The sequence below is a fragment of the Caretta caretta genome, chromosome 1, assembly GCF_965140235.1.
Source record: "Caretta caretta isolate rCarCar2 chromosome 1, rCarCar1.hap1, whole genome shotgun sequence".
Lineage (NCBI taxonomy): Eukaryota > Metazoa > Chordata > Testudines > Cheloniidae > Caretta > Caretta caretta.
In genome coordinates this window covers 45,954,496-45,969,139 of record NC_134206.1, presented here as the reverse complement: position 1 = coordinate 45,969,139, position 14,644 = coordinate 45,954,496, and positions in this window count along the sequence as shown.

Genomic DNA, 14,644 nt, shown 5'->3' with positions numbered 1-14,644 from the left:
ATTGTTTCTTCCTAAGTGGCGTACTTTGCATTTGTCCTTATTGAATTTCATCTTATTTACTTCAGACCATTTCTCCAGTTTGTCCAGATCATTTTGAATTTTAACCCTATCCTCCAAATCACTTGCAACCCCACCCAGCTTGGCATCATCTGCAAACACTATAAGTGTACTCTCTATGCCATTATCTAAATATTAATGAAGATAATGAACAGAACCGATCCCTGTGGGACCCCATTCGATATGCCCTTCCAGCATGACTGTGAACCACTGATAACTACTCTCTGGGAACAATTTTCCAACCAATTATGCACCCACTTTATAGTAGCTCCATCTAGGTTGTATTTCCCTAGTTTGTTTATGAGAAGGTCATGCGAGACAGTATCAAAAGCCTTACTAAAGTCAAGATATACCACATCTACTGCTTCCCCCCTATCCACAAGGCTTGTTACCCTGTCAAAGAAAGCTATCGGGTTGGTTTGACATAATTTGTTCTTGACAAATCCATGCTGACTGTTACTTATCATCTCATTATCTTTGAGGTGTTTGCAAATTGATTGCTTTAATTATTTGCTCCATTATCTTTCCGGGTACAGAAGTTAAGTTGACTGGTCTGTAATTCCCCGGGTTGTTCTTGTTTCCCTTTTTATAGATGGGCACCATATTTGTCCTTTTCCAGTCTGCTGTAATGTCTCCCGTCTTCCATGACCTCTCAAAGATAATTGCTAATGACTCAGATATCTCCTCAGTCAACTCCCTGAGTATTCTAGGATGCATTTCATTAGGCCCTGGTGATTTGAAGATGTCTAACTTGTCTAAGTAATTTTTGACTTATTCTTTCCCTATTTTAGACTCTGATTCTACCTCATTTTCACTGGCATTCACTATGTTACACATCCAATTGCCACCAACCTTCTTGGTGAAAACTGAAACAAAGAAGTCATTAAGCATCTCTGCCATTTTCACATTTTCTGTTATTTGTCTTTCCCCCCTCATTGAGTAACTGGCCTACTCTGTCCTTGGTCTTCCTCTTGCTTCTAATGTATTTGTAGAATGTTTTCTTGTTACCCTTTATGTCCCTAGCTAGTTTGATCTTGTTTTGTGCCTTGGCGTTTCTAATTTTGTCCCTACATACTTGTGTTATTTGTTTACATTCAGCCTTTGTAATTTTACTGAGTTTCCACTTTTTGTAGGACTCTTTTTTGAGTTTTAGATCATTGAAGATCTCCTGCTTAAGCCAGTGTGGTGTCTTGCCCTACTTCCTATCTTTCCTGCACAGTGAGATAGTTTGCTCTTGCACCCTTAATAATGTCTCTTTGAAAAATGGCCAACTGTCTTCAATTGTTTTTCCCCTTAGACTTGCTTCCCATGGGATTTTAGAATCAGGAATTGTAATATCTGTACAATTCCAACCAGGATTTTGCATTTGCCAATACTTGCCAGTCAAAATGTTAGAAAACTTGCACCAAGACTGAAGAAATGGGTGCTTCAAAGGCTCCAAAGCCGCTCTAGACCAGCATTTCTCAAATGCGGCCACCATGGCCGCATGCGGCCACCAGTGACTTTTCTTGCAGCCACAGCCCCCTGGGATGTGTTGGGGGGTAGGGGGGAAGGGAAGCAGCGGCCCCTCCCCTTCCCTGTTGTTCCTGGATGCACCGCCTTGGTATTGGCTGCTGGGGCTGCAAGCAGGGGTTGGGCCCTGTCCCTCCTCTGGAGACAGATGGGGCACAGTGCTGGAGGAGGAGGCAGTTGGTGAGTTCCCCAGGGGCTTTGGTCTTCACTCTTGGGGTGGTACACTCTGGCCACAGGGCTTCAGGCTCTGGCTCCACAGGAGCTGGCCCTGGGCTCTGGCCATGCACCTTCAGGCTCCATCCCCATCCCCCAGTCTCAGGGCTTCAGGCTCTGGCCCCCCACTGTCTCCTCCAGCCCCCCCAACCCCATCATTCCTGGCCCCTGCTGCCTACCCCCAACCCCAGATCCAGGTCTTAATTTGTCCCCAGGCTTGCCGGGGCTGAGTAAGTCTGCTGTGAAAAGTGATACTTGTATGTTTGTTTACTGCTAGCTAGTAAGTCTGCTGTGAAAAGTGATCTTAACAAACATACAAGTATCACTTTTCACAGCAGACTTCCTATCTAGCAATAAATACAGGACAATGATTTGGACATGTAAATGTGCATATTTATTTGTTTTTCCTAAAGCTAATTAAGTATGTTAGGAAAAAGTGTGAGAGTGGCCACTAGCAAGAGTTGGTGGCCGCACTCTGAGGCACCAAACAGTTTGTCCTGGGAACCCCTGCGTTAGGCACATCTAACCAAGTGGCCTGACTTCCCAAAGGGCCAGGTAGCTCCCACTGGCAATCAGCACTTTTGAAAAATCAAGCCACTTATTTATGTGCCTTATTCATAGATTTAGGAGTTTGACACTATGTACCCAAGTTTGAAAATCTTGTTTCCTACCTGTACTGGAACTAACAAATATCCTCCATCCTCACTTGTAAATTCTCTGGCTTTTTTTATTCTTCCTGCTCCCCATGAGAAAGCTAACATGAAAAGCAAGATACTCAAGTACAATGCTAAATAACTAAATGTATTTAGCTGTCCAGAGTCCTGCCCTCCACCTCCTTTTCCTTTTTAAGTAATATTTTGGGAGCGGGGACATAGCATCGGTCCCAAGAAGAGCCGTCATTGAGGGACATTGGAATGTCACTAGTGCAGAGCAACATAAGGACTTCAACCACTTGCTCAAATATGATTTCCCTTTGAGAGCTCCCAAGCCTGCTCTGAGCCTTGGGGGCAGGGCCATGTAGTCACCATTTAATTTCGTGAAGACTAATAACCAGATCCCTTTGGACAGGGACTGGCACGGACAAAGAGCAGCAGCAAAGCCAGAAGATTATCTGGGGAGCCTCAGCAAGGCCACCTGTAGTGCAGGCAGATGTGCTGCTCCTCTCCTGGGGCTCATGCCTCCCACCACACACCACAGGCCAGTGTCTCCAAGAGCTCTTGAGTAATAGCTGAGGCTATGATGGCGCCCTCACCCCTTTCGCTAGATTCCTTTTGCCTGTGAGAGTCCCAGCTACAGCTCTGCTCTCTCCTTCCTCTCTCTCAGGTGATCGCCTGCTGCAGCTGCTCCCCAAAGGGTCCCACCTGAGCACTATACACATGGCTAATGCCTTAACGATCTCAACCCTAGAGGGAACGACAGGAGCCCATCCTTCCTCAGGGATTGGCCGATGGAAAAGTCCCACCCAGTTGTTGCTTCCGTAAATAAGATGCTGCCGACTGCATGGGCCACTCTTCCATCACTAGAAGGCAGTGTGGCCTGGGAGAGGGTGGATGTCCTCGTCCCCACTGAGAATACCCTGCTGTGCCCCAGTTTCTGGTCCTCTGCCTCTCGGGTATTCACATGCTGCACAGCTGCTGTTCCAGCCCCACACGGCACGGACTGGTTTATAAACAAAACTGTATTCATCCTTCACCCTCACACCAGGCTTCACAAGGTCTTTCTGGACCTTTTCCCTGGGCTTCATAGCACCTCCCTTGCAAAGTCTCCCACAGACCTTGCTCCTGGGCGCCTGCCACAGCCCCCTCCTCACAGGGATGTCTGTTGGTCCATCTGGAGTTTTGACTGCTGCTCTTCCGTAGGTGGCTGCCTTCTGCTAATCTCTGTGGAGCACGGCCTGCCAGTTCTGTCCCAGGCCTGGTCTCGCACACGGAGCCAAAAACTTTGCACTATCTACCTGACAGATAGTCACATGATACTTGGCATATCTACACTACAATGTAAGCCTGGGGTTAGTGGGACTCGCATCAGCTGATGCTCATTAGAGAACCCAGGGCTTGAGCGTCTACACTGATTCTTAACCTTATGTTAAGAATTTTCTAGCCCAGGCTCAAATCTGGGGTTCTGGCACCCACACTGCAGCACGTAGACCTGAGTCAAACCAACCATATCTCAGACTCCCTAGCACCCTCCCGAAACATGGCTGCTCTCGTCCTTTGAAGGTAGTGCTCTGTGAGAGACCCTTGCTGCCCTCCCTCCATGTTACACGCCCAGCCGCCAAACTAGCCTGCTGAGCAACCTGGAGGAGGCCCCTTTTGAAGAAGGTCTCTTGCTTGCGCTTTCACTCCTGTGTCAGGAAATGGGCAGACCTTCCCTGAGGCACTGGTGGATGTTACAGCAGCATTTTCCAACCCACCAAAGGCACCTGAGAGCACTTTGGATGGAGCAGGAGGAAGCAGCAGAGGAGGAGATGTACCCAGGCATGGCCGACTTGCACTGGCTGATCTGCTCAGTACACAGTTTAGCCACTGATGCCCCTTCCATAGACCTGCGCATTTGGTGCAGGGCCACAAGCATAGTCTGGTGGAATCACATGGTCCTGCAGACCTGAGATGACCAGCAGTGGGTCCAGAACTTTTGCATGAAGAAAGGCACGTTTCTGGAGCTTTGTGAGCAGCCTGCCCTCACACACTAGCATGAAGACATGCCTGAGGGCACCCTTGCTGGTTCTGAAGCAGGCTGCTATCGCCTTGAGGAAGCTGGCTACCCCAGACTGCTACAGGTTGATTGCCAGCCAGTTTGGTGCTGCAAAGTCGACTGGGGGAAAAGTGGTGGCAGACATTTCTGAGGCAATCAGGTGTTTAATGTACCTGAGGGTGTTGGGCATAAAAGATATTCCTGGGGTAATTGCTGGCTTTGAGAGAATGGAGGTTTCCAAACTGCACCAGGGCCATTGATGGGACTTATGTGCCTATAGTTTGCCCTTCTCAAGGAGCATATGAGTACATAAACTGCTAAGGGTACTACTCCAGTGTTATGCAGACCTTCATGGATTACAGAGGGTGATTTATGAACAGCAACGTGAACTGCACTCAGAAAGTTCATGGTGTCAGGGCTTTTCGTTGATAGGGAGTCTATATTCATGGGCACTATTCCCACCAAATGACATTGTCATAAATGGAGTTACTGTCCCCACTGTTATTCTGGGCCACATGTACTCCTTTTTTGCCTTGACTTAAGAAACTGTACCTGGATTTTAGAGGCCCTGGCAAAAGACAGTTTAATTACACTCTCATCAAGGGTAGCGTGGTTGCTGCATGTGCTTTTGGTAGAAGAAAATCCTGTTGGAGGTGTATTTGTATTGCACTGTCATCAATGCTGTCCTCATTACTGTGGCTTGTTGCACTCTTCACTATCTTTATGATGCGAGAGATGAGCCATTTCCCCCTGAATGGACCTATGAAATCAAGGGACACTGAATCAGCACCCTCAGCCAGAAAGCGCATCTACCACTGCTGGACTTGGATGCACCAGAACAACAGAAGTCAGGGGTGCTTCATGCTCCTGCATTGGGACTTGCCTGGCCCAGTGGAAGAGGGGAAATAATACCTCTATGAATGTGCTTGAGGGTGGGGGGAATGGAGCTAATTGATTTGGATGGGGTTAAGTGCTTGGGGAAGGTGGGGGCTTGATTATGAATGACGTGACAACTTATGAAATGCGGGTGGGGTGAGCGATGATGCACACTATGGCTTCATATAAGGAAGTTATTGATGTGTGAATTGCTGTACCTAACTGTCTAGAGGAATAATGGTTGCTTAGTAATTCCCAATTGTTCCTGAACATAGGTTTAGCTTTATTATTCCAAATCATGATTGTCTGATGAGCTACACTGATAGCAATATACTTTCTTGATAATATAAAATGCTTTACTTGTAAACATGTTATAACAGTACAACAGTCACCCATGTCTAGCTGCCATTACTAACCCAAACACAAGCTACAAAAGAGCATTTTCAAAGCAAAACAAAAACATGTCTCAAAAAGTGCAGACGTGGCAGAAACCCCCTACTGGTGCTATCACCTGGCCCTGTGTTCTCCTTACCCTTCTTTCCCCGTTTTCTGTGCACTTGATGTCAGGGGATGGGGGTGGAGGCATCTATAGGAGAGAGGGACTAGATGGAGGGCTGCAGGGGGTTTAGTTGCCCTGCTTAGCTACTCATGGGGCCCAATTGCATGGGCCACCCCATCATGGAGTTTTCCAAGCTGTCCCCAGCACATTTCTGGACAAAAATTCAAACTCCAGTCGTACTTGGGGCAAATTATGTTGTCACCTAGGGACTGCATAGATTGCCTCTCACTGAACTGTGCTAGATTTGGAAATGGAACCCATTCCCTCCCTCCACCCGCCCCCACACACATATACAGTGCTTACCATTTCTAAGCAGCTCCATAGGCCATTGAGCGATTACAGAGTGGCAAGCAAAAAGCATGGGAATGTAATGTTATTATTTTTAAGAAACACAAATGGACCGAGCAAAAATCAGAGCCTTTCCAGTAACAATACTCTTTAAAGGTGTTCTTTACTGTTTGCATTTCCCCATCACCCTTCTGAACTCCATGTGGTGGGGGGGGATGGCGAGGGGCAATGCCAATGTTCTGGGATACAATCTACCATTAGTGGATATGCTGCTAGCCTGGGCTTCTCAGAACTTTTGCATTGGCTCAAAAAGCAGAAATCCCTCCCATTACTGTAGTAATAAACATTAAAATGGAGCCAGAAAAACACTGGGTTCAGGGGAGTGTCTGTCCTTTCCTCATCTTCTGCAGGCTCAGCAGCGGGCTGTTCCTCGGGGAGTGCATCAAACAGCTCCTCCGCATATTGACCCAGAATTTGTTGCTGATCCTGTTCCAAAGCGTGCTCTGGGACCAGTTTCAGTAAGAGAGTGACTTCATAGTCCTCACTCTGTACCTGTGGGTGGCTCCCATCGGTCCCCATGCTGGATTCTGGGGCCAGCAGGGCACCATTCCAGCTGACCAGGTCATCACGCACAGCGGTTGGCCCTGTACTGGGTGCAGTGCCCAGCATCCAGTCAAACTCCTCATAGAAAGGGCACAATGTTGGTATGTTGCCTGAGATGCTGTTCTGGTCCCTGATTTTTCAGTACTCACTCTTGGGCTGCTTAATCCACTCCCTGCACTGGTCACCAGTCCGGTAAGTTTATGACCATGAAGCAGCTCGCTTTGCAAAAGGCTAGTTCTGGTCATTCTCCATTGCAAACCCAGGAGGCGCGCTGATGGTGTGTTTGCAGCTCACTGGTCAGAAGACAATGGAAGGGTTAATGCTGACTCACTGAGCTGCTGCTGTACGGCAAAGGGGATTGGTTTTAGGGTGAGCAGATGTCCCAATTTTATAGGGTCAGTCCCGATTTGTGGGTCTTTTTCTTATATAGGCTCCTATTACCCCGCATCCTTGTCCCAATTTTTCACACTTGCTGTCTGGTCACCCTAGTTGGTTTCCGTTTTCAATTTAGTCAACTGGAGATTGTTGGGACATAGAGGACAATGGAAGTTGGCCCATGGGATTGTGGGATACTGTTGGCAGACTCCCAGGACCTGAGTCAAGGGGGGCTGTGTCTACATTGCAAAGCAATAGGGCTCGAACCCTTGGTCACAGCTTCACCCTGGCTCGGACCCTCCTCACCTACAAGGTCCTAGGACCCAAGTTTGAGCCCGAGTCTGAGAGATTTGTGTGTAGATGGAAGTGGGGGTTGGGCTCAAGCCTGAGTCTGAGCCCAGACTTACACTGTAGTTTACACGTACCCTCAGGCACATTACCCCAGTCTGTCATATGCTCCTCCTGGAGCCTACACTCCCAAACCCTGCCCTTAAAGGGTGTATCTACTCAGCCTGCTGCTGCAGGCCTCCGAGCCTGCGTTGACTGACTTGGGCTTGCAGGGCTCATGCTACCATGCTTAAAAAACTGTGCAAACAGTGCTTTCATATTGCGGCTTGGACTCTGAAGCCCACCCTTCTGTCTAGGCTTTAGAATCTGAGCTCCAGGCCGAGTATCCACACAGCTAGTTTTAACACTGTCGTGCAAGCCCAAGGCTGCTGACCCAGGCTGTGTAGAAGTTCCTCCTCATGACAGGTGAGCTGGGGCTGTGAGCATGCTCACAGGAGCCGCGCCCTGTAAGAGAATACTAGGATTGGTCAAATATTTTCCATCCAAACTTTTCAGATTAAATGTTTCCTTCCAAATATTTTGGGCTCTTTTGACAAAAACAAGGCAAAACAAAAAAATACCAAAATGAGCCAAATTTCCTGGGTTTTCCTCTCCCTTTCCTCGTGTTCTTGGAAAAGGGGAAGGAGAAAAGAGGGAAGAAAAAGGAGAAACTCCAGATCTGCGCAGTTTTTAATAGTGTGGGTTTTGTTGAAAACTCTAAATTATTTTGCTGGAAATTCTGGGAAACCGGTTTTTGACATTTCTTTCTGGGGCGCAGTGGGTGGAATGGATAGCCAGGCCAACAGACTTCCTTTTTCATAGAATCATAGAATATCAGGGTTGGAAGGGACCTCAGGAGGTCATCTAGTCCAACCCCCTGCTCAAAGCAGGACCAATCCCCAATTAAATCATCCCAGCCAGGGCTTTGTCAAGCCTGACCTTAAAAACTTCTAAGGAAGGAGATTCTACCACCTCCCTAGGTAACGCATTCCAGTGTTTCACCACCCTCCTAGTGAAAAAGTTTTTCCTAATATCCAACCTAAACCTCCCCCACTGCAACTTGAGACCATTACTCCTTGTCCTGTCCTGTCCTCTTCTACCACTGAGAATAGTCTAGAACCATCCTCTCTTGAACCACCTCTCAGGTAGTTGAAAGCAGCTATCAAATCCCCCCTCATTCTTCTCTTCTGCAGACTAAACAATCCCAGTTCCCTCAGCCTCTCCTCATAAGTCATGTGTTCCAGACCCCTAATCATTTTTACAGGTTTCAGAGTAACAGCCGTGTTAGTCTGTATTCGCAAAAAGAAAAGGAGTACTTGTGGCACCTTAGAGACTAACCAATTTATTTGAGCATGAGCTTTCGTGAGCTACAGCTCACTTCATCGGATGCATACTGTGGAAAGTGTAGAAGATGCATCCGATGAAGTGAGCTGTAGCTCACGAAAGCTCATGCTCAAATAAATTGGTTAGTCTCTAAGGTGCCACAAGTACTCCTTTTCTTTTTGCTAATCACTTTTGTTGCCCTTCGCTGGACTCTCTCCAATTTATCCCCATCCTTCTTGTAGTGTGGAGCCCAAAACTGGACACAGTATTCCAGATGAGGCCTCACCAATGTTGAATAGAGGGGAACGATCATGTCCCTCGATCTGCTCGCTATGCCCCTACTTATACATCCCAAAATGCCATTGGCCTTCTTGGCAACAAGGGCACACTGCTGACTCATATCCAGCTTCTCGTCCACTGTCACCCCTAGGTCCTTTTCCGCAGAACTGCTGCCTAGCCATTCGGTCCCTAGTCTGTAGCTGTGCATTGGGTTCTTCCGTCCTAAGTGCAGGACCCTGCACTTATCCTTATTGAACCTCATCAGATTTCTTTTGGCCCAATCCTCCAATTTGTCTAGGTCCCTCTGTAGCCTATCACTCCTCCCAGTTTAGTTATCATCCGCAAATTTGCTGAGAGTGCAATCCACACCATCCTCCAGATCATTTATGAAGATATTGAAGAAAACCAGCCCCAGGACCGACCCTTGGGGCACTCCACTTGACACCGGCTGCCAAATTGACATGGAGCCATTGATCACTACCCGTTGAGCCCGACAATCTAGCCAGCTTTCTACCCACCTTATAGTGCATTCATCCAGCCCATACTTCTTTAACTTGCTGACAAGAATACTGTGGGAATTCAGTGACTCTGAGCCTGCAGTATTTGCCTGTAGCAAGTCCTCTTCTCCCACTAGGAAGAGAATGTCAGTTACGTGGCTTAAGACACTTGACTGGATTCAATCCCCAGATCAGCAATAAATTTGATTTTTGGCCACATACCACTTAATATGCCTCTTTTCCCATCTGTGAAATGGACACAAATCCTTTCTCCCAGCCTTTGCCTCTATTTAGACTGTAAGTTTTCTGGCTTAGGGACTGTCACATATTATCTTTGCTGGGTATCTGGCTGGTGAATCTTGCCCATATGCTCAGGGTTCAGCTGATCGCCGTGTTTGGGGTCGGGAAGGAATTTTTCTACAAAGCAGATTGGAAGAGGCCCTGGAGATTTTTCGCCTTCCTCTGTAGCATGGGGCACGGGGTCACTTGCTGGAGGATTCTCTGCTCCTTGTCTTTAAACCACGATTTGAGGACTTCAGTAGCTCAGACATAGGTGAGAGGTTTTTTTGCAGGAGTGGGTGGGTAGAGATTCTGTGGCCTGCGTTGTGCAGGAGGTCAGACTACATGATCATAATGGTCCCTTCTGACCTTAATATCTATTAATCTATGAATTATGTGTATGTACAATGCCTAGTGCAATGGGGCTCTGATGTAAGCTGGGACCCCCAGGTACTAGTGTAAGATAAATAATTAATACAAGGCACGTATGCCCACCATGATTGCCTTGACGAGAAGATGTAAAAACGTTGAGCTGGTAGCCTCTCAGCTGGGAACCGCATTTTATGCTTTCTTGTGTCTCCAGAGCACTCCCATAGCATTCTAGGTATTTAGATACATGTTAACCCAGTGCAGGCACCCAGTGTCTAGGCATCCTTGAAAATTATTTAAAATACACACCCAGAAAGACAGACAAACCAGCAGCAACTGGCCTGCTCTTCCCGCAGTGTGAGGCAGTAATTAGCCAAACGTTACCGTTAGAGCTGGTTGAAACATTTTCCACTGAAGAATTGTCCACCGGAACATGCAGGTTTGTTGAAATCAAAATGTCTTTCAGCACTGTGTCGATTTTACTTTCTCGTTTAGCTTCGATAACATGTTGAAACATGTTGATGAGGTGAAAAGTTAAACGTTTCCCCTTTTGACAAGTGTTCTTATTCATTTAGTTTAGACTTTTATGTTCTATGAAATATTAATGGTATCATTACATTGCATATATAATGTTGTATGTTGTATGTTGACAGTTCCAAATAAAAAAAATTTCATTCCATGGGAAATTCCTGGTCAAATGAAGCTGACAGCACTTGCTTTTAAAGGACCCAGTCTCTTCAGGGATGTTGAATTTATGAATGAAAGAAGCCGTCCTGGGACTTCTTCCCAGCATAGGTGAGTGTGTCAGGGGGCCGCTTCCTTCAGAGCCTCTTCCAGATCTAATTTCTCAAACTGAGAGTGCCCCCAGCCAGCAAAACCAGTCTGGGCCCGCCATGGTAATGTTTCCTTTCAAAGATTCCTCCCCGCCTCCTTCCTCAGCACCAGCAAGCCCAGCACTTCTTCTAGTCAGACTCTGCCTTCCCTCCCTACCAGCTGCTGAAGGAGTGAGGGTTGTGGGTTTTCTCTGGCGAAGGGCTTTAATTGTACAGCACAACTGGGGCCTGCTGGTTAGAAGGGAGGGATTTTCAGAACTCTCCTTTCCCCCAGCCACCCTCTGCTCCTGGAGCTTTCCCATCGTGCCGGCCGGAGGGACCAGACAACAATTGCTCCTCTGGACTCTGGAAGTCGTTGTGGTTAAAAATAGATGACTCCCAGCTGTTGTTTATCATAGCAGAACCCCAGGGCCTAAACTAAAAATGGCTGAACCAATATGTGAGGTGAGAGAAGTCCAAAGTGGAGATCCTGAGGCCCATCCGTCCAGGGGACTATGTAGCCGTGGCTTTTTCAAGGATACCTTATTTGCATGTCCCAATCCCCCGGCGTCAAAAGTGCCTCCTGTGGTTTGCCGCTCCCCCTCCTGTATCTTCAGCTTTGCTCTCTACCCATTCAGTCTGTCCACTGCCCACTCACTCCAGCACAGCACAACTTCTACCTGGGGAAGCACTAATCAGAGACTCAGGATCAATACACAAGCCTGACATCTGAAGAAGGGATTACCCATTGGTGGTGTAGAGTGGAGTTACCTGGCCACAGAAAGGAATTAGTAGGTTAGAAATTCTCCTCTGTGTACTTCCAGCCATGTGAGATTTATTAGCAATCTTGCGCTTATATTCCTTTACTGGATGACACTTTAATGGAGCGGTATATAGTGATCTGATTTAATATATGCAAATATCATTGTTTTAGGATGATTTAATATATTTTATTGCCTTTAGACAACCTATAACTGTATTTTGTCTGTCTTGCTGTTTGCTTTAGCTCAGGGGTTCTCAGACTTTTGTACCAGTGACCCCTTTCACATACCAAGCCTCTGAGTGCGACCCCCCCCTTATACATTAAAAACATTTTTTATATATTATAAATGCTGGAAGCAAAGCAGGGTTTGGGGTGGATGCTGGCAGCTCACGACCCCCCATGTAATAACCTCGCGACCGCCTGAGGGGTCCCGACCCCCAGTTTGAGAACCCCTGCTTTAGCTCACCCTTTCCAAACTGTACGTTAACCTCAAGGATTTCTTTTTCCTTTCTTCAGTCCAAAGCGCACACTTGTACAAGAAACCAGGCCTTGGAGGGTTTGCTGCAGCACACTCAAAACCCAGTGTCCTTCAGCAGAGCAGGTAGCTTGGAATGGTTCTCTCCCTCCCTCCCTGGCCCCAGACAGCTTTGCTGTTTATTTGGGAGACCTTTTATTCAGGAACCTCCTCAGGGCTCTTGTTGACTTGGGGTGACTACATGGCTCAGGCCACATTCACAGCCTTTGCAACAGTGCTGCCAACAAACAATATACGGTAGCACCCTCTCGTGGCTGGTTATGGAGCAATGTTTACTCTCCCTGAAGAACCCTTGCTTCTTCTGCAGCCCAAACAGTGGTGGATAATGATAGTACTAGGTGGAAAGTAATGTAAGCAGTGTCAGGATGAGCTCCACCTTGACATCTGGTGGTGAGGTGTGGCAAGTTGTGGAAAAGAACTTCAGGGGCCGATCTCATTTGCATAGGCACACCCACCCCGCCTAGAATGAGGCCATAGCTGCCCAAATGGTCACTTTGGCTGCTGTGGGATCCCCAGTGTCTCTGTTATTGGGGCAGGAAGAATAAATTGTTATTACGCTGATTATGGGAACTGTGCTTGGAACTGTACTTGGCCTTTTGTTATGATGGAGGGACTCACCATCAACTAAGTAGCACTCGCTAGGCAAGGGTCATGGGTTTTAAAACTCTGTGAATGGAGAGAGGTTGTGGACAAGTATTAATACTTGGTGGCATGGGCCCCTTGGTGAGGGCCTTACATGCTAATTGCACTTCCTCCTCTCTCCACTGTGGAATATCAGAGCTAATTTTGATTCCATTAGGAGTCTAGTTACAGGCTGCTGAGCTCACTTTGGGCTAATAGTGCACCAGCACTGGGGCTCCCCTACTACAAGCTGAATTCACCTAAGAGCTGAAATCACTGAGCCTTGTGTTAAGTAGTGGGGGAGCCTGAAGATATGTTGTGGAGCAGTTTGTGGGACGGCTGGAGTGCCTTGTGGACAGGCTGGTGGAGCAGTGCGTAGGACGGCGGGAGCTGCTGGTGAGACACGGAGCAGTTTGTGGGACGGCGGGAGCTGCTTGTGGGCTGCGGAGCGAAGGAGTTTGTGGGGCGGCTGGCGGAGTGGAGCGGAGCGGAGGCCTATGGAGCTGTGGGGTGGTCAGCTTCAGATCATGTAAGGTGCCTCTTACCCCCGTCCCATCTCCACCCAGGTTGGGAGGTAAAGCTCCACAGATAAACTTTCGAACTCTGGGGCTGCCCTGACCAGGGACAGAGACTTTTGGGTCATTGGACTTTTGGGACTTTGGGTGATTTGGGGTTGCCGGACTCAAGAACCAAAGGGAAAGGGGCATGCCCCAATTTGCCTGGGGTGGGTTTTTTGCTCATGGGTTGTGTTATGAATCCTGTTGGTGGTGTTTCCCCAACATAATGCCACATTGTTTCTCTCTGTTATTAAAAGGCTTTTTGCTACACTCAGACTATGTGCTTGCAAGAGGGGAAGAATTGCCTCTTGGAGGCGCCCAGCGGGGGTGGTATATATTTGTCCTAGGTCACTGGGTGGGGGCTCGAGCTGGTTTGCATTGTGTTATTGGAATGGATCCCCTAGATATTGAACCCGGCCCTTGTTGCTGCCAACTCTGACGGGCAGAAGGGTTACAGTAAGAAAGCTCAACGAATGTGGGAGTAACAGGACCCAGCAGGAAGGAATGGGTGAAAGCATTAGGATGGCCTGTAAGCCCAGGTAAATCTCTCCACTAGTAATTACCTCGGGGTGGTGCATTTACCAGGCCTGCTGAGGTTATGTGCTAATAATCTTCTGGAGACCGCTTCATCCCAAAACAGAACACAGCCGTATTTCTGAATGTTGCAGATCATGTGGTATGTAATTGTATGTGTGTGTGTGGGTGGATGGGTGGGTAAGAGAACCATTTGGTTACAGCATAGGAAGTTTAGGTCATACCGAGTGCAGCTCTTTGACTATCTTTGTTATTGAGGCTTTCATAATTACTCACCTTATGAAGATGTTAAATGTAATTCTGATCAGACCCTTCTAAAAATGCCTCAGATTAAAAGCTTTTGCAGGCTCTTTAGGCTATGGGCCTGCAATTACAGAAAATGAACCACATTTTAGCTTTCCATTGAAATTAATAACAGCAGTTCTCCAGTTGATTCTGTGAGTAGTTAATGGAACAAACTGGATACATTGCCACAATATGGGTTTTAAAGCCATTTGAGAGAGATTCTGTGTTTCAAATAGGAAAATAATTCACACAATGCAACCCCTTTTTGTGTGTATTTCCTAAAATG